The sequence below is a fragment of the Castor canadensis genome, chromosome 5 (assembly GCF_047511655.1).
Source record: "Castor canadensis chromosome 5, mCasCan1.hap1v2, whole genome shotgun sequence".
In the NCBI taxonomy this organism is placed as follows: domain Eukaryota; kingdom Metazoa; phylum Chordata; class Mammalia; order Rodentia; family Castoridae; genus Castor; species Castor canadensis.
Window position 1 is genome coordinate 169420965 of NC_133390.1, and position 20600 is coordinate 169441564.

The 20600-nt window shown below is 37.7% G+C and overlaps 1 protein-coding gene across 1 annotated transcript in view; it reads left to right on the top strand.

The window, feature by feature from the left end:
* The window catches only part of Ncoa3 (nuclear receptor coactivator 3), a 119516-nt gene that overhangs the window by 43656 nt on the left and 55260 nt on the right, over positions 1-20600 (top strand). The window contains 1 exon segment of the mRNA XM_020180454.2: positions 3893-3976. The gene's annotated coding sequence lies outside the window, so the exon portion shown is untranslated.

Genomic DNA, 20600 nt, shown 5'->3' on the forward strand with positions numbered 1-20600 from the left:
TAATCAGTGTCTTAAAAATGTTCTCCTGGGTAGCAAATACATTTTCACTTATTTCAACACATAGTAATGGATTTAGAGAGAAATAATTAAAAAGTAGCTTTTACTGATTTGAGACTATAGTCCTCAAACATCTGGCATCTTACATAGTTTTAAATTTTCATGTGATTTTAAATGTATATTCAGTCTGTTCTTTTCTGTATAGATACAGATAGGTTACAATTGATTAATGGAAGTGAAATTGATAATTACAGTTTTAACAGAGAATGTATTTATCACTCGTTCAATTCACCTTCCAAAGAATGTTAAATTTAACACTAATGTTATGACACCTTCAAGTAACCTAAATTAGTTGAGCCAGCTTATTTGTAGTTATTTGAAAATCAGCAACAGCCTCCCATGTCTATGCTTTTAGGAAGTGAGAGTGGAGTATGAACAAAGAAAAACGTTTTTATAATATTCAGCGGCCACTTTTTGTCCTGTTGGTGTTTCCAAGCACTAGCATTACATAGTTTGGATTTTTCTCTATTAACTCCCCTTTCCCAGTTTGATTCTTCGTTCTGTCCATCAGGAACATCTCAGCCTAGCTATTAACAGAGCTGAGTTTGATTCCCCCCCCCCCCTTTCCCATTAGCTCTCTGGTTATGCAGGTTTTGATAATACAGGTCTTGTCAGCCACCTTTCTGTTGATTCTAGTAGAAAATTTCTTTTCTTCCCTACCTTCTAAGATACCTTGTCATTCAGTTTTTATGTTAGTTAGGTTTGTTTTTTGTTTGTGTGATTGACTAAAGTCCAAATTATGAAAGGGGGTGAGAATAAGCTTATTTCTGATAAAGGTAAAAAAAAATACATCCTAAGAAATTTTAGGACATCGAAGGACAACAATGAAAGGGTTGTTGCCTTTGCAGGATCTTGGTTCCAGACAAGTTCTAACTTAACCAGCAGTGTTTCTAACATGCTTTATAGGGTCTTCTTATGTAGTACTTTTTAAGACTCTTCACTCTCTTCCAAGTTCCTGGTGGGCAAGCCAATCTGTGACTGCTGAGGGATCTCTCTAGTCTAGCTGCAAACTTTCTGGAAGGGGAGAATTTTGTAAATGGTATATTTTTGTCCTGGGGGTGCAGATTGGTGTAGTCAGCATTCCTTTGAGAAAGAGTATGAAAGTCAGCAGTACAGTAGTGAAGTATTAACCTAGGCCTTCTTTCACCAGTCTTCCCAAATAGGGAGCAGTACTTGATTCCTGGGGCAGTTGTTATGGTGCTAGGTACTTTCTGATACAAATTCCTTTTCTTACTCCACCACTCTTACTTCTTAGGTGCTACCCCATAGCCCTCCATAAAAAGGAACAACAAAACACAAGAAGCATTTCAGAAGTAAAAACTGATTTAAAGCTAGGGACAGAAAACTTAGAAGTTCTGTCCACCTTTCCCCTCTCCATCTTTCTCTGATTAAATAGGACAGCACAAAAATTCAAGTTAAAAAACATTTTCTTTTCTTAAAAAAAAAATTGGTGTCTTGGAAATTCTTTTATTTTTTGAAATTTTTATGTTAGATTATTTGTCAAGTACTCTTATTTTGTGTTTTTGGTGGTACCGGGGTTTTGAATTCCATGCCTTCTTGCACTTGTTAGGTAAGTGTAAGTGTTCTACCACTTGAGCCATGTCCCCAGGTCACCCCTGCTTTTTCCTTTAGTTATTTTTCAGGTTGAGTCCGCCTGGGACTGACCTCAAGCCGCAGTTTTACCTGTGACCTCCTTGTACCACAGGTGCACACCACAACCAGCTTATTAATTAAGAAGGTGTTTTCCTAAGTTTTTGCCTTGAACTGAGATCTGATGTCTGTCTCCTAAGTAGTTGGAATTATAGGCGTGAGCCACTGTACCTAGCCTCAAGTAGTCTTTGGCTTGGCTAATAATAGCTTTTGAGCTTTTTAAAAGTTTTTTTAATGGGACTGACATTTGAACTCAGGGCTTCCTGCTTACAAAGCAGGGGCTCTACTGCCTGAGCCACACCTCCAGTCCATTTTCTCTGGTTATTTTGGAGATGGGGTCTCTTTAACTATTTGCCCTGTCTAGCATTGAATGGTGATCCTCCTGCTCTCAACCTCCCTAAGGCGTGAGCCACTGGCATCTGACTCATCTTTGAGCTTTTATGTGCTAGTTACTAACAAATAATTTATATATTTTCATTTAATCCTCAAAACCCTTATGAAAAGATATATATCCTATTTCCATATATATGTATATATATACACATATACATATATTAGGCTGACCAAGGTTGCCTAGTGAGTAGGGAAACAGCTGGCAGTTGAATCTAGAGCTAGCCTACTCTAAAGATTCTGCTCTTTGGCTGTTATGCTAACAACTAGTGTTGTTGTAGATAAAGTAAAAAATGGCACATAGCTCCGTTATAAGCTGGTGACTGTACTGTGATGGTAAACAGGCATGTAATTGCATGGCATTGTTAACTACCACCTGGATTTTCCATTTTTCCTTGCTGATCATATGATGTGCTCTTCTTCCTGTTTTCTCCCTTTTAATACTGGGTTTCAAAAGTGCATCGGCCATTCATACCATGCAGCTAGATTGTGGTTGGCTTTTCCTATGTATTCCATGTCAATTGGCCATAGCTATAAAATGCTTGTTGCTTGGAATTTATGAATGTATTTAATTTTCCCCTTTCCAACAGACTTGCCAGTTCTAGGTTGAATGCTACTAATTTTAGGGCATATGGCAGTTAGGATTGTTGACTTAAAGTAGATACACTAAAATGAGGGGCAATCATATTGTTCCTTTTTTGGGGGAGAAGAACTGGGGTTTTGACCTCTTGCTTGCTACACAGGCACTGTACACTTGAGCCACGCTGCCAGCCAGCCTCTTTTTGGTTGGGTATTTTTTGAGAGAGGGTCTAGCAAACTGCCCAGGCTGACTTCAAACTGCTAGGATTACAGGAATGAGCCATTGGCTCCTGGCTGTCTTTATTGTTACATTTGGAAATTCATAAGGGAAGGTGAATGTGTTTATTTGGCTCACTTTGTCAACTGCTTGTTTCTTCATGTGCAAAAGTCTGCTGTTTCTGTGCTCATGTATTTTATTGCATATTATTGTAAAGAACTGCCTCTTAATTTCGCCATTTAAAAATCTTTCTGTTCTGCGATCCAAATGCATCCATTTATATACAGGATGAGAAAACATCTGGACATCTGGTTTTTTTTTTTTCCTTTTCCTCGCTCTCTCTGCATGCTTGCTTTACCCCTTCACATCCTTACCTTCATGTGGTATTGATCTTGTTTGGACTAGGGTATGTATGTATGTATTTATTTTGCAGTACCCTAACAGCCCCTCTTTTTTTGTGATGAGTTTTTTGAGATAAGTTTCAGAAGTACTTATTTGTCTGGGCTGGCTTTGAGCTTCAATCCTCCTGATCTCTGCCTCCTGAGTAGCTAGGGTTACAGGCAAGAGCCACCAGCCCCTGGCTTTGGATTAGGGTATTTAATCATTAGCTTCTCTGTTGCTTTAATTGTTCTCTGTTGAGCTTTCATTTTGGATGTGGGAGGACATCTACAAATGCAGAGTACCCACATGTTTGGATCACTTCTCAGGACTCGTAGTAGTAGCTCTCCTCTCTCCCCACTTTGCATTATCCATTTTTACAATCAGTGACAGAGTATATTGTGTATGTCATACTTTTTTCTTTTTAGCAGAAGTATTGGTATATGGCAAAATAAGGCATCTGCTCAAATTCCTGGGAAGAAACATTGTACTTGATAGCTTTTGTCAATTTATGAGTAAGTTGAAGGAAGAGATGGGAACAATTAACTATGTGTGACTAATACTAATGCTTATATGATGAAAAGGTAATGAAATTCAACCCCCCTCCTTTTTTGTCCTCAGGATCAAAATACTTGCTGAACAGTGGACTCAGAGACTATTAAAAAATAAAAATCCTACCTGAGCATCATATGACTGGTTAGAAAGGTAATCCATTCATTCTACTTTGACTTGAACTGTTGTACTTTTTTGACTATCTTCTGAAGATACCCTCTTCTTTAATTTTTGATTTAATTTAAACTAATTTTGTGCATGATGTTTTCCTCTTTAAAGGATAATGCTAGTTGAACAAATGGACGTGGGAATAGTCAAGTGAATACATACGTATATATACTGATAAGGTATATAACTACCTAAACCAACACCAATGTGGTGGAAAGGGGAAAGACAATCCTCCGTGGCCACACATGTGAATATTTTAGGGCATTTAGTCAAAATCAGAATTAGCCCCAACATATGTTGGCTATTTTACCTTTTGAGACTAATTTTGTTCGATGGCTTGTGCTGGCAATCCCTTTCTTAACTTTCTTTCTTTTTTTTCCTTTTTTAAAATTTCTTTTATTCATATGTGCATACAATGTTTGGGTCATTCTCTCCACCCCGCCCCCCCCCCCCGCCTCCTCCTTTCCCCCTGCCCCCCTTTCTTAACTTTCAATATTGCATCAGAATAGGAAAAATGAAAAAAATAAAGTCTGATATACAAGAAATCAGTTATGCTTTGCCAGCAATAACAATAAAAAGTCTGGTACTGGCACAAAAACAGACATGAAGACTAGTGGAGCAGAATAGAGGACCCAGATATGAAGCCACACAACTATAACCAACTTGTCTTTGACAAAGGTGCTAAAAATATACGATGGAGAAAAAGCAGCCTCTTCAACAAAAACTGCTGGGAAAACTGGTTAGCAGTCTGCAAAAAACTGAAACTAGATCCATGTATATCACCCTATACCAATATTAACTCAAAATGGATCAAGGATCTTAATATCAGACCACAAACTCTAAAGTTGGTACAGGAAAGAGTAGGAAATACTCTGGAATTTGTAGGTATAGGTAAGAACTTTCTCAATGGAACCCCAGCAGCTCAGCAACTAAGAGATAGCATAGATAAATGGGACTTGATAAAACTAAAAAGCTTCTGCTCAACAAAAGAAATGGTCTCTAAACTGAAGAGAACACCTACAAAGTGGGAGAAAATATTTGCCAGCTACACATCAGACAAAGGACTGATAACCAGAATATATAGGGAACTCAAAAAACTAAATTCTCCCAAAATTAATTAACCAATAAAGAAATGGGCAAGTGAACTAAACAGAACTGTCTCAAAAGAAGAAATTCAAATGGCCAAAACACACATGAAAAAATGCTCACCATCTTTAGCAATAAAGAAAATGCAAATTAAAACCACACTAAGATTCCGCCTCACCCCTGTTAGGATAGCCATGATTAGCAACACCACCACCAACAGGTGTTGGCGAGGATGAGGGGTGGGGAAGGAGCCCTCTTACACTGCTGGTGGGAATGTAAACTAGTACAACCACTCTGGAAAAAAATTTGGAGGCTACTTAAAAAGCTAAACATTGATCTACCATTTGATCCAGCGATACCATTCTTGGGGATATACCCAAAAGACTGTGACATAGGTTACTCTAGAGGCACCTGCACACCCATGTTTATTGCAGCACTATTCACAATAGCCAAGTTATGGAAACAGCCAAGATGCCCCACTACTGACTAATGGATTAAGAAAATGTGGTATCTATACACAATGGAATTTTATGCAGCCATGAAGAAGAACGAAATGTTTCGCTGGTAAATGGATGGAATTGGAGAACATCATTCTGAGTGAGGTTAGCCTGGCCCAAAAGACCAAAAATCTTTTTTTTTCCTCATATGCGGACATTAGATCAAGGGCAAACACAATAAGGGGATTGGACTTTGATCACATGATAAAAACGAGAGCATACAAGGGAGATAGGAGGATAGGTAAGGCACCTAAAAAATTAACTAGGATTTGTTGCCCTCAACGCAGAGAAACTAAAGCAGATACTTTAAAGCAACTGAGGCCAATAGGAGAAGGGGACCAGGAACTAGAGAAAAGGTTAGATCAAAAAGAATTAACCTAGAAGCTAACACACATGCACAGGAAATCAGTGTGAGTCAACTCCCTGTATAGCTATCTTTATGTCAACTAGCAAAAACCCTTGGTCCTTCCTATTATTGCTTATACTCTCTCTTCAACAAAATTAGAGGTAAGGGCAAAATAGTTTCTGCTGGGTATTGAGGGGGTGGGGGGGGGAGAGGGAGGGGGCGGAGGGGTGGGGGCAGGGGTGAGAAATGACCCAAGCATTGTATGCACATATGAATAATTAAAAAAAAAAAACCAACAAACCAAGAAAAAAAAATTATGCTTTGCCTAGCTGGTTAAATTTTTTTTTTTTTTTTTTTTGGTGGTGGTGGTGGTGGTGGGGGCATTACTGTGGTTGAACTCAAGGCCATGATCATGCTTACTAGACAGATGCTCTACCACTTGAGCCCAACTTTTTTAGTTGGGTATTTTTGAGACAGGGTCTTGAACTATTTGCCTAAGCTGGCTTCCTACTGAGATTCTCCCTGATCTCTGCCTCCTGAGTAGCTTGGATTACAGACAAGCTACCACCACTGGCACCCTAGCTGAATTTGTTTTTGTTAGTAATACCATTGTTTTAAATTTGTATAATCTTTGAATCCCACCTTTGATACATTTAGCAAATGAGCTTTATCTGGTTTGCTATTTTCCTGTCTTTTGCATTTGTTCCACTTTCTGTTTCTAATTTTAGCTTCCTCTAGGCCAAGACCCCATAATTTCATGCTTGTTTGTCCATGTCTCTTTCTGCTTTCTTATCTCCTGATTATTCTTATTTGTAACTTTGCTAGATTTTCTTAAACATATTCTTTTCTTATCTCCTGATTATTCTTGTTTGTAACGTTGCTAGATTTTCTTAAATATATTCTTTCCCTTCCTTGCAGAAAAATGTGCAGGGGCTTGGGGTTTTGCTCAGTGGTAGAGCACCCGTTGAACATGTTCAGGGTTCTGGGTAGAAGCTCTGCACTCAGAGAGGTAAGAGGAGAGACCAGTGTATTCTTTGTGTGGTTATTTAAGCCACCAGTCTTAGCTCTTGCAATTTCCCTACAAACCTTTCAATTAATTGTGTTATGTACCCATTCTGTTCTGATGTTCTGAACATAGCAGAGAAGTATCTCTAAGGGTTCCCCCCATTCCCCCAGCACTGGGGCTTGAAGTCAGGGCCTCACACATGCTAGGGAGGTACTCTACCACATGTACCACTTCACCAGCCTTTTTTTGTGGTGGTTTTTTTTTTTTTTGAGATAGGATCTCAAGAACTTTTTGCCTGGGACTGGCTTTGAATGGTGATCTTCCTGATCACTGCCTCCTGAGTAGCTAGGATTACAGGCGTGAGCCACCAGCGCTCTTCCCCCCGCCCCCCCCCCCCCCCCTTTTTTTTTTTTAAATTTGTGGTACTGAGGATTGAACCCAGGGCCTTGTGTATGCTAAGTAAACACTAAACCACTGAGCTATATCCCCAGTCCCTATCTCTAAGTTTTTAATTTAAAAAATTTGTTTGGAATTAATTCCATATTTACAGAAGTTCAAAAGAATATCTGGGTATCCTGTATCCAGACACACCCACTTGTGTAACTTGGTTCTTGTGTTCCTGGTCTTTTCTCTTCCCTTCTCTTCTCTCCTTTCTTCAATTCCCCTTCCCCTTCTCCTTTGCTCCCCTGTCGTAAATGACATATTTATCTAATATTTACTGTATTTCTGAAGATCAGGATAATTCTCTCATATAACCATGGTACAGCTAAACAACTTTTTAGATGAACATGGATAAATAAACCTTTTGTCCATATTACAATCTTACCATTTGACCTAAAAAAGTGTCTAATAGCATTTTCCCTACTTTGTGTATAGAAACCAGTCTGAGGTCACATACTAAGTTACTATTTCTCTTCAGCCACCTTTTTCCTGGAATATTTCCACAGCCTTTTATTTTTTATAATAATTTTTTTTTGAGACGGGTCTTACTATGTAGGCCATGTTAGCCTTGAACTCAAGATCCTCCTACTTCAGCCTTCTGAATGCTGTGTGCCACACACCAGACTCTGACACTGGCATTTTTGAAGAATACAATACTCTCCTACCTGTTTACTCCTTTTAATAGAATTTTCTTCATTTTATGTTTGTCTGAAGTTTCCTTGTGATTAGGCATAGGTGATAGGATACTCCTAGAAATCTGGAGATGCCTGAAGTCCATCTGTCCCTCCTTGTGAAGTTAATTCTGACCATTTGGATAAAGTGTTGCAGATTTCTGCACCGTATATAGTTTGTTCTCATCTCCTGCAAGCTGTAAGCTGTTGGGAAGGCAGTACAGGGATTGATCTTCCTCAGGTTCACCTAGCTTTAGTGTTCATTAATGATTCTTGTCTGATTCAGCTTTTACACTGTGACGGTTGCAAAGTGGTCATTTTTTTCATTCCAGCATTCCTGTCACATTTATATGTCAGTTCTTGGCATAATTCTGTAATCAAGATCTTCATCTATCGGTGTAGAATTACGAAATCTTATTTTCGAATAGTTTACAGTTATTACTCTCACGTAATTGTTATTTTGTTCAAATTGGTTAGTGAAGTTCTTTTAATTGGACTCCTACGTCCTTTCAGGGAATAATACTAGAGAGTAAGACCTCTGGGTGGAAGAGAGCCTTATTGTTTTGAAGATGTCCTCAAAGAGTAACTCCTCACTTTTCTTCCCTCACTCATTAGTTTTTACACAAATGCATAGTTTCCATTATGTGCATGTACTATAGTTTATTCAAGCATTTTTCTTTGTATGGATATTACCTGTGTTGCCAGCTCTGTTTTATATAAAAATACTACAATAAATAACCTTGTGAATATGTATTTTCCTATTATGGGGGACAGTTATCTTCAGAATAAGTTTCTGGAAATGAAGAAGATGGGTTGAAGGGTGAACGTGTGTTCAGTATTGGGTGTTATCAAGTTATACTTCATAGAGGTGCTGTCGTTTTGGATTCCCACCAGTAGTATCTGAGATAGCCTATCTGCCGTCGTCAGAGTATAATAGTTCTTATTCTCTGCATATGTATTCCTTTTAAGATTTCATTGGTATTGTTGTGTACATCAGTAATGTCTTTTTCTTTTTTATATGGTGGGACTGTGGTTTGAATTCAGGGTCTCATGCTTGCTAGGCAGTGTTCTACCACTTTCTATAGTTGGGTAGTATCCTATAGTGTGGACATACCACAACTTGTTTTTCTGGTTTTTGGCTATTAAGGGCAAAGCTGCTGTGAACATTTAACGTATTCTTTCTGCTCCTATTGGATAAATTTCTGAATATGCAAGTTCAGAATTTTAAGTACATGCTTATATTTATAAGAAACTGAAAAAACTTTTTTTTTTTAAACTTGGTTTGAACTCAGGGTCTCCTACTTGCTAGGCAGACACTCTACCACTTAAGCCACATCTCCATAAACCACATCCCTATCCCTTTTTGCTCTAGTTATTTTCTAGTTAGGGTGTCCCACTTTTTGTTGAGGCCAGCTTGGAACTCAGTCTTACCTTTTCTTCCACATAGCTGGAATTATAGGCATGTGTCACCATGTCTGGCTTTTTTTCTTGATATGAGGGGAGTTCAGTAGCGCTTTGCTGGGGCTGGCTTCTTACTGTGATCCTCCTGACCTCCACCTCCTAAGTAGCTGGGACTATAGATGTAAGCTACTACACCTGGCTCTCTTTCCATTTTTGTAGTAATATTTTTAGACAGGCATGTTGAAATTTTCCTTTTATGATTAGTGTTCTTTATATACTAAGAAATATTTTCCTACTTTAAGATCATGATTGTTTTTCCTGTGTTGTCTGGCAGAAGTTTCATTTTTATATTCAGGTCTTGGGCCCATTTTGATTAGATTATGAATGGTATGAAGAGGGGTTGAGGACTGAACCCAGGGCCTTGTGTATAGAGGCGTGTGCTCTACTTTAATCACTGAGCAATATACTCAGCCCCTAGGTCAGTTTTTAAACCACACATACCCAGTTCTGGGGCTGTTTGTTGGTGAGGTTTTCGTTTTTCCATTAGATTGCTTTGGTAACTTAATGTATCAGATTGGGTCTCTTCTAGCCTCTGTTCTGTTCTGTCTGTCCTTAATCCATGAAGAGTGACTGGACCACAGGATTTAAAAAGTCCTGTAGCTGTTAATAGTAATCCTTGAGCTCAAGCAGTGTTAGTCTCTCAACATTTTTCCTTCTTATTATTGTCTTGGCTAATCTAATCTTGCATTTTGGTACAGATCTCAGAATCAGCGTGCTAGTCTTGTCAGGTAGTCACACTGAGAAAGGTGCCTGCCGAATTTAGCCAGCTTGGCCATTCCGAGGTCTGGTTATTGTTTTGTCAATGTAGCAAGATGGCTGGACTCTGTTAGGATTTTTCAATCCTTGTGCTGTCAGAAATGGTTTCCTCCTGTTACTGCCCCGCCTCATGTTCCCGACCCTCTGGGATCATAGCTTTCTACTGCCTGGCTCCCAGTATGAGAATATAGTTAATTCTGTGATTTGTCCAGTTGTGCACTGTGGGCTGACCATGTTTCTTGTGATCTACAGTAAGAGTTCCCAAAATTTTGAGTGTGGAACCCAAGCCCTTGTGCATGCTCTACCACTGTGCTACATCCCCAGCCTCCAAAGATTAGGTACTGGCAGTACTGGGGTCTGAACTCGGGGCCTCACACTTGCTAGGTAGGAGCTCATCCACGAGCCACTCTGCCAGCCTTTTTTTGTATTGGATATTTTTGAGATAGGTTCTCCTGAGCTATTTGCCCAGGCTGGCCTTGAACCACAATCCTCCTAATTTCTGCTTCCTGAGTGGATTACAGGCGTGAGCCACTGGCACCCAACCAAAGTTTATTTTTGAACTTATAAAATAGGCTTTTCTCACAGTTGGACCTTTAAAAATGATGTGTATATTAATTTTTAAAGCTTCTTCAAACATACTGAACAGCTTCTGAAAGTTTTTGTAAGGAATATAGGCTGAACAACCTAATTTTTTTTTTTCTTTTAGGCCATGCTGGGAATGGAACCCAATGCCTTGTATCTGCTGGGCCACTGAGCTACTCCACTAGCCTTGATATCTTTTTTTAGATATTCCTTCAGTAGTGAAGGCATGCTGTTGTTATTCATCAAAAATTCAATTCTAATCACAGAAGTTTAAAAAAAATTATGTCCTTTTGGAATCTCAAGCTTAATTAACTCTTTGAAATATAGTTGATATTCATGAAAAAACTTTTTAGCCAATTTTCGTGTTAATTAAAGTAGGAGCACTACTTTAAGTAGTTTATTATTTTCCGTCACTGTGACAAAAATACTTGAGAAAGACAACTCAAAAGAGGTAAGATTTATTTTGGCTCATGGTTTGAGAACTTAGGTCTGTAGATGGTTGGATCCATTGCTTTTTATGTCTGTGGCAAGGCAAAAACCTTATGGAGGAAGGGCATGGGGGATGGAAAGCAGCCCATCTCATGGCAGCCAAGAAGTAGGCAAGCCTCAGTTGGCCCACAGGGCTCCCAGTCTTTTGGATGGTGCCGCCCACATTCAGGGGCTCTTCCCCCTCTGTCGCTGTGCCACATGAAAATCATCTCTGGAAATGCCTTCACAGACACACTGTGGAGTGTCTTCTAAGCATCTCTCAAGCAAATCAAGTTGACAAATCAAGATTAACTGTCATAATATAGTTAGATAAAGGAATGAAAACATTGACAAGGACAGACTACTTGTTATTTGCCTTTTTGTAACATTTAACTAAGATTTTAGTTTTTAAACTTCTGTCATAATCTTGTAAGACAATCTTGATAGGAAAAAATGTATTTCTGGCCCAAATTAGGAACTGTAGTTACCCCTGTCTTCCACTTTAATTTGAAATTGAGTTACTTATGATTAAAGATAACTATTTTGAATACAAATTCTGCTTTTATGTTTTCTAATTAAAATATGGACCATATTCATGGAAATCTTACAGAGTAACTGTACCTTAAAATTAAACAATTTAACTGAATTGCACTTAGGTTAATTTTGTCTATATGTGGGAAAAAGCAACCTTCCTTGATTGCTGGACATCAGTTCTCAAATTTGAAACAAAGTATAGATGGTCAGACTTTCCCTTTATGGAAGCTAGAGGGAAAAATGTTCTCATCTTGCTATCAGATCGTTCATGCTGATCAATTCATGTTTTGCAGAAGATTTCAGGTTCTTTCCAGCTTTAAGTTTCTATGATTGATAGATTGGCTGTTCATTACAGAGCCTCTTAGTTATCTGCTAAATGCTTCTGCCCTATTCATCATATATTCATGGAACTACTGATATTAAGAAAATGTTGAAGATGAAAATACTAGGGTTTTTTTTTTTTTTTTTTGATATAGCTAGGTAGCCCAAGCCATCTTTGAACTTGTGATTCTCATGTCTCAGCCTTCTGAGTGCAAGGATTATATGCATGCATAACTGTACTCGACTCTTAAAATAATTTTATTTAAATTTTTTGGTAGTATTAGGGTTTTGAACTTGGCTATGCACTTTGTAGGCAAGTCTGCCCATTTAGCCACACCTCTAGCTCTTTTTAGCTTTTGAGGTTTTTAGAGAGGGTCTCCCATTTTTGCCCAGGGCTGGTTTAAACTGTGTCGTCTTATCTATAACCTTCCCCACAGGTGGGACTACAGGTGTGCTCCGTCATGCCTAGCTTATGATCTCTCTTAACTTTTTCCCCTGAGCTTGACTCAAATTGCAGTCCTCCGGATCTGTACCTTCTTTGAAGGCTTTACATTTATTTTTTTAAATGAAGTATTTATAGGGATGAGTCAAGAATATACAAGTCCTTGGTTAGTGATGATCTGGTAAGGACCATAATTTGTTATCTTTTTAAAATTTTTTGTCTGGTAGGAATGACTTTCTAGTAGGTGTGTTTCGAAAACAGTAATTTATTGGAGTGTCAAGCCAGTTCAAGTGAACTTATTAGAATAGCCGTAAATGGTTTGATTATATTTAGATTTCATGAGAAAGGAAGGGAGAGATTTGTAAGTCTTAATTCTTTTCTTTTTTTTTTTTTTTTTTTTGGGTAGTAACAATTAAGAACTTGGCTTTGAAGTTAGAATGACTTGGATTTAATTTTTAGCTCCACCATTTGCTGGAGATATAAGTTAGGGTGAGTTTGCTCAAGTGAAATAGTTAATACTGAGCTGTTTAATTTAGCCTACCATTCTGCCTATTGTAGGAGTTGAGGTGAGGATCACATGGAAGTAATAAATGGAATACATTTACACAATATCTAAGTTTCAGGTTAAGTATTCACATTATGTGTTTTAAAACTTAAAGCATTAAAATTATACAGTATTTTAAATAGATAAATACGTGTTATGTGTTATGAACCCATTACTTGAACTTAGAACAAGGTCCTTGTGTACTCCTTAAGTGTTTCCCCTGAATTTATCTTGCTTCTATCCCAGAATTACCAGCTATCTTTGAGTTCACTTCTTATTTAAACCTTTTAAACAAGCACATATAGATGCATTCTTCTTTTGGTAGAAGGGGTAGTACTGGGGTTTGAACTAAGGACCTTGTGCTTTCTAGGCAAGCACTCTACCACTTATAGCCAGTTTTATAACCCTTTTTGCTTTTAATTATTCTTCAGGAGGGGTCTGGGGCTTTTGCCCACAGCTGGCCATGGGACCAGGGCCTGTTGATAGCAGGGATTATATACATGTGCAGCACCAAGTCCAGTTTTTTTTTTTTTTGCAGTAGTGGGGTTTGAACTCAGGGCCTACACCTTGAGCCACTCCACCAGCACTTTTTTTTGTAATGGATGTTTTTGAGAACTATTTCTCTGGCTGGCTTTGAACCATGATCCTCCTCCTGATCTCCACTTCCTGACCAGTTTATTTTTGAGGTAGGGCTTCCCTAACTATTTTTTGCCTCTGCTGGTCTGGGACTACGATCCTGTCATCCCTGCTTCCTGCTATGTATGTATTTTTGAACAGTGCTTAGTTTTTCTTCTTTACAAAAATATGAAGATGGTAATGTGTTTGTGGTCCCCTCCTCCTTTTTTTTTTTTTTGGTACTGGTGGTTGCTTGCTGGGCAGGTACTCTACCACTTGAGCCACACCACCAACTTTGTGCTTGCCTTTTAATGACTGTTTTTAAGATAGGACTGTTAGTATAACCTATTTTTACTACATTGTATTATTTTGCATGGCTTTATTAGAATTCATTTTTCAGGGTCAGACATGGTGGCATATGTCTGAAACCTAGATATGCAGGAAGTGTGAGTAAGAGGATGGTGGTCCAGGTCAGAACTGACAAAACTGTGAGACCCTATTCCAACAAATAACTAAAACAAGAAGAATTGGGGGTGTAGCTCAGGTGGTAGGGCATCTGCCTAGCAAGCATGAATCCCTGAGTTCACAGTACTGAAAAAAAAATCATTTTTCAAATTTGGTATTGATAAGGAATTTAATTTGGCTTTGGATGTATGAACAGTGTTGTGATGCACTTGGTGTATGTCTTTCCTCCTTCCCTTCCTCCTTCCCTCTCTCTTCCCACCTTCCCCTTCTATACATTCTCTCTTTCTCTTAGAAGGCATGGGCTTATTGTGTACTCTAAGATGGTCTTGAAGTCAGCTATGTAGCCCTGGCTGGCCTCTAATTTAGGATCCTTCCATCTGTGTCAGCCTCCCATAGGCTCCCCAAATGGAAAAGCCACAACTATTTTACTTGAAATGATCTGACTGCTTGATTCCTCACCTCCTTTTAATTAATTTTTAATCTTTTTAGTTTTAAACTTTGAAAGTCTTGTCTTAACGAGGAAGACTGGTGACTAGTGATGTGTTTGAAATGTGGAGGGGCTGGCAGAGTAGCTCAAGTAGTTATAGTGCCTGTCTAGCAAGTGTGAGGCCCTGAGTTCAAACCCCAGTGCTGCCAAAAAATAAAAAATAAAAAAAAAAGTGGAAATTATACTGGTTTATTTGATATGTAAGCATATTACTGCATCTGTAATTTAAAAAGTATAAATATTTTGAATATGTTCATCATATAACAGTTTACTGTAAAAGAATTTTTATTTTTGTACATAGGTCACATAATATACAGGGGATGCTTTCAAGGGAAAATTCCTCTTCAAAGCTGTATTTTATTAGAGTTAAAGACCAAAGATCAAACCACAAGAATTAACACAAGATTTAACCACAGAATTTTTAGAATATGCAGTAAAGACTATTAAAGTTGTAAGATCCATTTTTGACATGAACAACAAAGTACCCAAACTACTATATTAATCCAATCACTGTTTTTCTGTTCTTTGTGGAAATGGATAAAGATAAGATTTTAATAATTTTTCATCAGAAGGACAGGTTTATTGGACTTGGACAAACCAGTAATAATACAGCTCTTGTAGTACTTACATTTGCAACTTAATTAAGAAATATAATTGCCTTAAATATATGCTCAACAACCTGAAAAGTTAACTGTTGTACAAATAGTCCTGTCTATACCATTATTGTAAGTGGTGTACTCTATCTGTCTTTTTCACTCAAACTTGGAATTATTTTTGTATGATTCTGTTTGTTTTAAAATAAGAATTTTTGAATTTGTGCAATATTTAACATATAAAGCCTGTGTTTTTTAGAAGTTGATATTGAAAATCTATAAACTTCTAACCTTGAACAGAATTTGCTGTGTATAACCATTGCATACAGATGTGGATTCAAAATTGGCTTTTCTGGGTCTTTGTGAGAAATAGTATATATTGAACATAAGTACATGACAGCTGACATTTATCAAGGATAACTGGAGCCTTATTCATTTTCACATTTTAACACAACTTTGAAAGCTCCATGTGTGCATGAGTGGTCAGCATGTTTCTGAGCTTTAAAGTATATTTCCCATCATGTATTACTTGTCACTAATACAAGAAACTAAATATTAATGAGCTTCATATAGCAAACATATTATGAACATATCTAAAGATGAATAGTACAAGAATATTTAATTTCTATGGAATTCTGCCTTTCATAATTTTAAAGTTATTACAAGTAAAAATGTAGCCGGGTGCCAGTGGCTCACACCTACAGTCCTAGCTACTCAGGAGGCAGAGATTAGGAGGATCGTGGTTTGAAGGCAGCCTGGGCAAATAGTTCCCAAGACCCTATCTCAAAACAAAACAAAACAAAAACAAACCATCACAAAAAATAGGGCTGGTGGAGTGGCTCTGAGTTCATGCCCAAGTACTGCAAAAAACCCAAACAAGTAAAAATGTAATTTGTTTCAGTTAGTGCTCTCCGAACATGATATGTGAGTTGACCCTTCTTTCATTTCCCTGCCCTAAAACTTGTCCCTAATGTACAGAGTGGAATTATGGAAATCACATTATTTCACCTTAATCAACTACTAGTATATTGCTATTTTGTTTGAAAAGATATATGTATGGGTCATTGTTTTGTTTTTCAGATGGTGACATGAATAGAATTGGAATTACATGATTTTTAGTTTTAGTTCTTTTCCTTTTCAAATTTGTGGCATAACTTTAAAGGAATTCTAGGCAAAGTTCATAATGTGTTGACAAACTTGTGAATGGAAATGCATTTCATGGTTGACACAGAGGTGCATTACCCTCTTGCATGTGTTGGTTCGTAGATCACATTGACTTACGGCGAGGTAATAGAATACATGCTTTGACTTTAGAAGATAAATTTGCCATGCAGCACTGTAATTCATTTTCAGACATGAGTCAATAGTTTAAGGCCTTGATTCCTGTGTCCTGGGAAAGAGGTTAAAATTTAATAGTTGGTGTGTTTGAAAGTTTTTATTTTTATAAGCTGTTTTGTGACATGAAGAAATGAAAGAATTCTGAGTCCTTTTCCATTTTCATTGGCATTTGAAAAGGAAGCCTGTTTATTAAAGGTGCATAGTGAAAGCAATGTTAAATTTAGCCAAGTTAAATAGCCAGTGTCTTTTATTTAAAAACATTGCAGGGCAATCAATTATGAGCATTAACATTTTCAAGGAAGAAATGGCTTTTAGTCAGTTCTGACCAAGTACTTTTTAAAAATGAGTTACATTTCTACAAATTGTTTTGGCTGAGATTTTTAAAAGTTCAGTATCACAGAGGTTTTAAATTATTTGAAGTGTTTATGTAAGAACAGTGCAAAAGTACTACCAAAATTTTGAACATCTGTAGATGTTAACATCTGTTGCGGTTTGACTGTTCCTTTTGAAACTCACTTTGAAATTTAATTGCCCTAGTGACAGTGTTAAGAAGTGGGATTTTTACAAAGTAATTAGGTAGTGGATTAATGTTTTATGGTTGGATTGAATTAGTTATTGAGGGAGTGGGACCTTGGTAGAAGATGAAGTTCTCTCAGCTTTCTTCTCTGTCTTGCACAGTTACCCTTCTCCATGCAAAGGAGGTGCAGCACAAAGGTCCTGTCCCTGCGGGCAGCATTTCCTGGGACTCTTGCAGCCTTCTGAACCCATGCATTTCTGTTCTTTGTGTTACTGGAGAAACAAACTAAGGACTTCTCTTAGATAAGGAGATGTAGACAATTTGCTTAGTTATTCAGCTAATACAGGAAATAGAAAATGCGTGAATGTGTTTTTTCCTCCCTGAACATATCTTGGTTGTAGACCTGGCCACTTTATTACTAGAGGTAAAAATCTGCTTTTTAATAACCTTCATTTTTGTCTGTAAAGCTTAAGATTATTCAGAAAGTTATTTTTCAAGATTCTATTATTTTCCAGATACTGAGTTGATTACTGTTTTTGAACACAGAGTTTTTAATCTTTTGAACACCTTGTAGTATGTCAACTTTAGAGAACATGGACTTGAACTTTAAAGACGTAAATTTGGTGAGTTTATGCTGGGGCTCCAATCAAGTCTGAAATCCATTTGCTGTCTTCCCCCCCCCCCCAACCAAGCCCTTGATTCTTAATCATTCTGGTTGGATTAGTCAGGGTTTCTTTTGTTTGTTTGTTTGTTTTTTGGTCTGATAACATTGTGTGTTTGTGTTTAAGTTTTTTGTTTTTTTTTTTTTTTCAGATGAATATTGAATGCGAACCAGATTTTTTTTCTTTTTTTTGGTGGGGGAGGGTATGGGGATTGAATTCAGGGCTACTTGAACCACACACACCAAAAAGCTCTTCTTTGCTTTTAGCTATTTTTTGGGTATGGTCTTACATCTTTTGCCCAGACCTCACCTCTGAAGGTGATAATCCTACCTGTGCCTCCCTAGTAGCTGGATCAGAGGTGCGAGCTACCACATCCAGTTTCACTAACTTTTTGCCTAGGCTGGTCTCGAACTGCAGTCTTCCTGATCTCGGCCTCCCAATAGCTATGATTGAGCTAGGATTGCAGGTGTGAACCACTGGTGCCCAACCCCCTATTTTTTAATTCTTTGTAATTGGTGAAAATTTATAACTCTTTCCATATCCATTCTTTTTCTTTTCATATTTTTTCATGGATGTCAATTATTTGTCTCACTGAAGAACATGAGCATTTATTTTAAACTCATTTGCAGATTTGTCATGTTGATGAATATCTTGAATTTCTTCAATATTAAGTATTGTTTTAAATTATAATTTATGGCTTGTATATTGAGTGGAAAGTTAATTTTTCCTTTTGGTACTCTCTTCTTTGTTTTTTCCTATCTCTGCCACCTATGCCTCTACTTTTATTGCCTTCATCCATTTCCAACATACCTTCATTGTAGGTCTGGATTCTCACCTGAGGTGTTGTAACCTCAGACATAATTTGTGTGGCCAAGTTTTGGTAGGTAGTTCCTTTTCTTCTACAATTCTACATAGTAGTTTGCTATATTCTGTAACTCTTGCTTTTTTTTTTTCTTATTTGGGCACTGGGGTTTGAGGTTTGAACTGTGCTACTCAAGGAATAAAAACTGAGTCTAGAGCATGAACAGGCAAAAGTTTTTTGATTTTATTTTTTTCCCAATACTGGAGTTTGAATGCATGTTTGGTGCTAGTTGAGCCATGCCACCAGCCCTAGGCAAACATTTAATTGAAAGGGAAAAGGGACTGCTTTGATTACTGAAGAATAGGCACTTTATCAGGTGGCTGGAGTGGTCTAAGGGCTGATAATTTTCATTTGTCTTGATTGAGGATGACTTTTTCTTTTTTTTTTAGTGGGACTGGGGTTTGAACTTAGGGCACCTGCTTTGCAAGCATGAAACCCTATCACTTGAGCCATACCTCCTGTCTGAGAATGGTAAAAAAAATTTTTTTTTTTTAAAGGAAATTCTTCCTCATAGTTTGAGATTTTTCCATGTGAGATTAAAATCAGTGGGCAGTTGTCTTTGGACACATACTGGTCACACCCTATACCTGGTGGGATTTTTCCTCTTGTATAAGATAAAGGGAGAAGGGATAGGCAGATAGGCACACTCCCATTCCTGTATACATACATACATACTTACACATATATACAAATACATATATATATATGTATGTATATGTATATATGTATTTATAGGACTGAGGTTTGAATTTAGGGCTTTATACTTGAAAAGCAGGTGTTGCCTCTTTCTCTTTTTTTTTTTTTTTTATTGGCAGCACTGGGGTTTGAACTCAGGGCCTCATGCTTGCTAGGCAGGCACTCTACCACTTGAGGCACTCCACCACCCTCCATATATTCTTGGTAAGACTGGCAGGTAACAGTTTTTGTTAATTAAGGGCCTGAGAACTTATCCTCTCTTGTTCCCATGAGGGTCCCTATTTCTATTTTAGATTTTTTTTTTTGAGATAGGGTCTTGCTGTGTAGTCTAGGCTGGCTTTGAACATGTGATATCCTGCCTCAGCCTCTCATGTGCTGAAATTACAGGCATGTTATCACCATGGTCAGCTGTTTGTATCTTTTGAAAGTAATAAAAGTATATACTTGTTATTGATATATTCAAAGCAAGTGGGGAGAAGGGTCTTTGAAAGTCATGGGAAGCCCCATGTTTTTTTGATTTTAAATATGGTTTGTTTATATAGGTTGTAGAGAGTAGAAACTGGAATATATAGAGTGTCTTGGAGAAGACAGGCCAGTTTAAAATTCTTGGCCTCAATCTTATTCTAGTATAGTGGTTCTTAAAGTGTAGTTCATAGACTCTTGGGGAGATGCAGGAACTTGCTGGGTAGTGTACACAGTTAACGTTATTTCCATGGTGATGCTCATGTTTTGCCTTCTTCATCCTCTTTATGCTTATGGGGAGAGTGCAAAAAGGAACTGTCCATCAAACTATTGGCTCCTTAGTATGAATCCAGGTGGTGGCACTGGACTCTACTAGTAGTCATTGTGCTTTCCATTCCTCTGCTCATAGGGAAACCTACGTTTTCCATTTAGCTTTGTGTTTGATCAAGCAGCAAAACTTGCTCATTTCCTACCTCTCCATCCTCTCTCCCTCCTTCCAACTTCTTTTTTTTTCTTTAATGTGGATGGCTTTTTATTGTTATAATAGCAAAACCAATCTAGCTTTTCTTACTTTTTGTTCCATGTTAATAATGAAGGTCTCCATCAAGATGGTGTCAGAGTTGGCCCCGAGGAAGCCTCTCAGAGGAGTGATACGTCATTACATTTTGAGAATCTAGTATCACTGTTGCTACTGAACATATAAACTCCTTTTTGGGAGCTTGTGTTCACACTGCAATGTCCAAGAGGCCATTTCCAT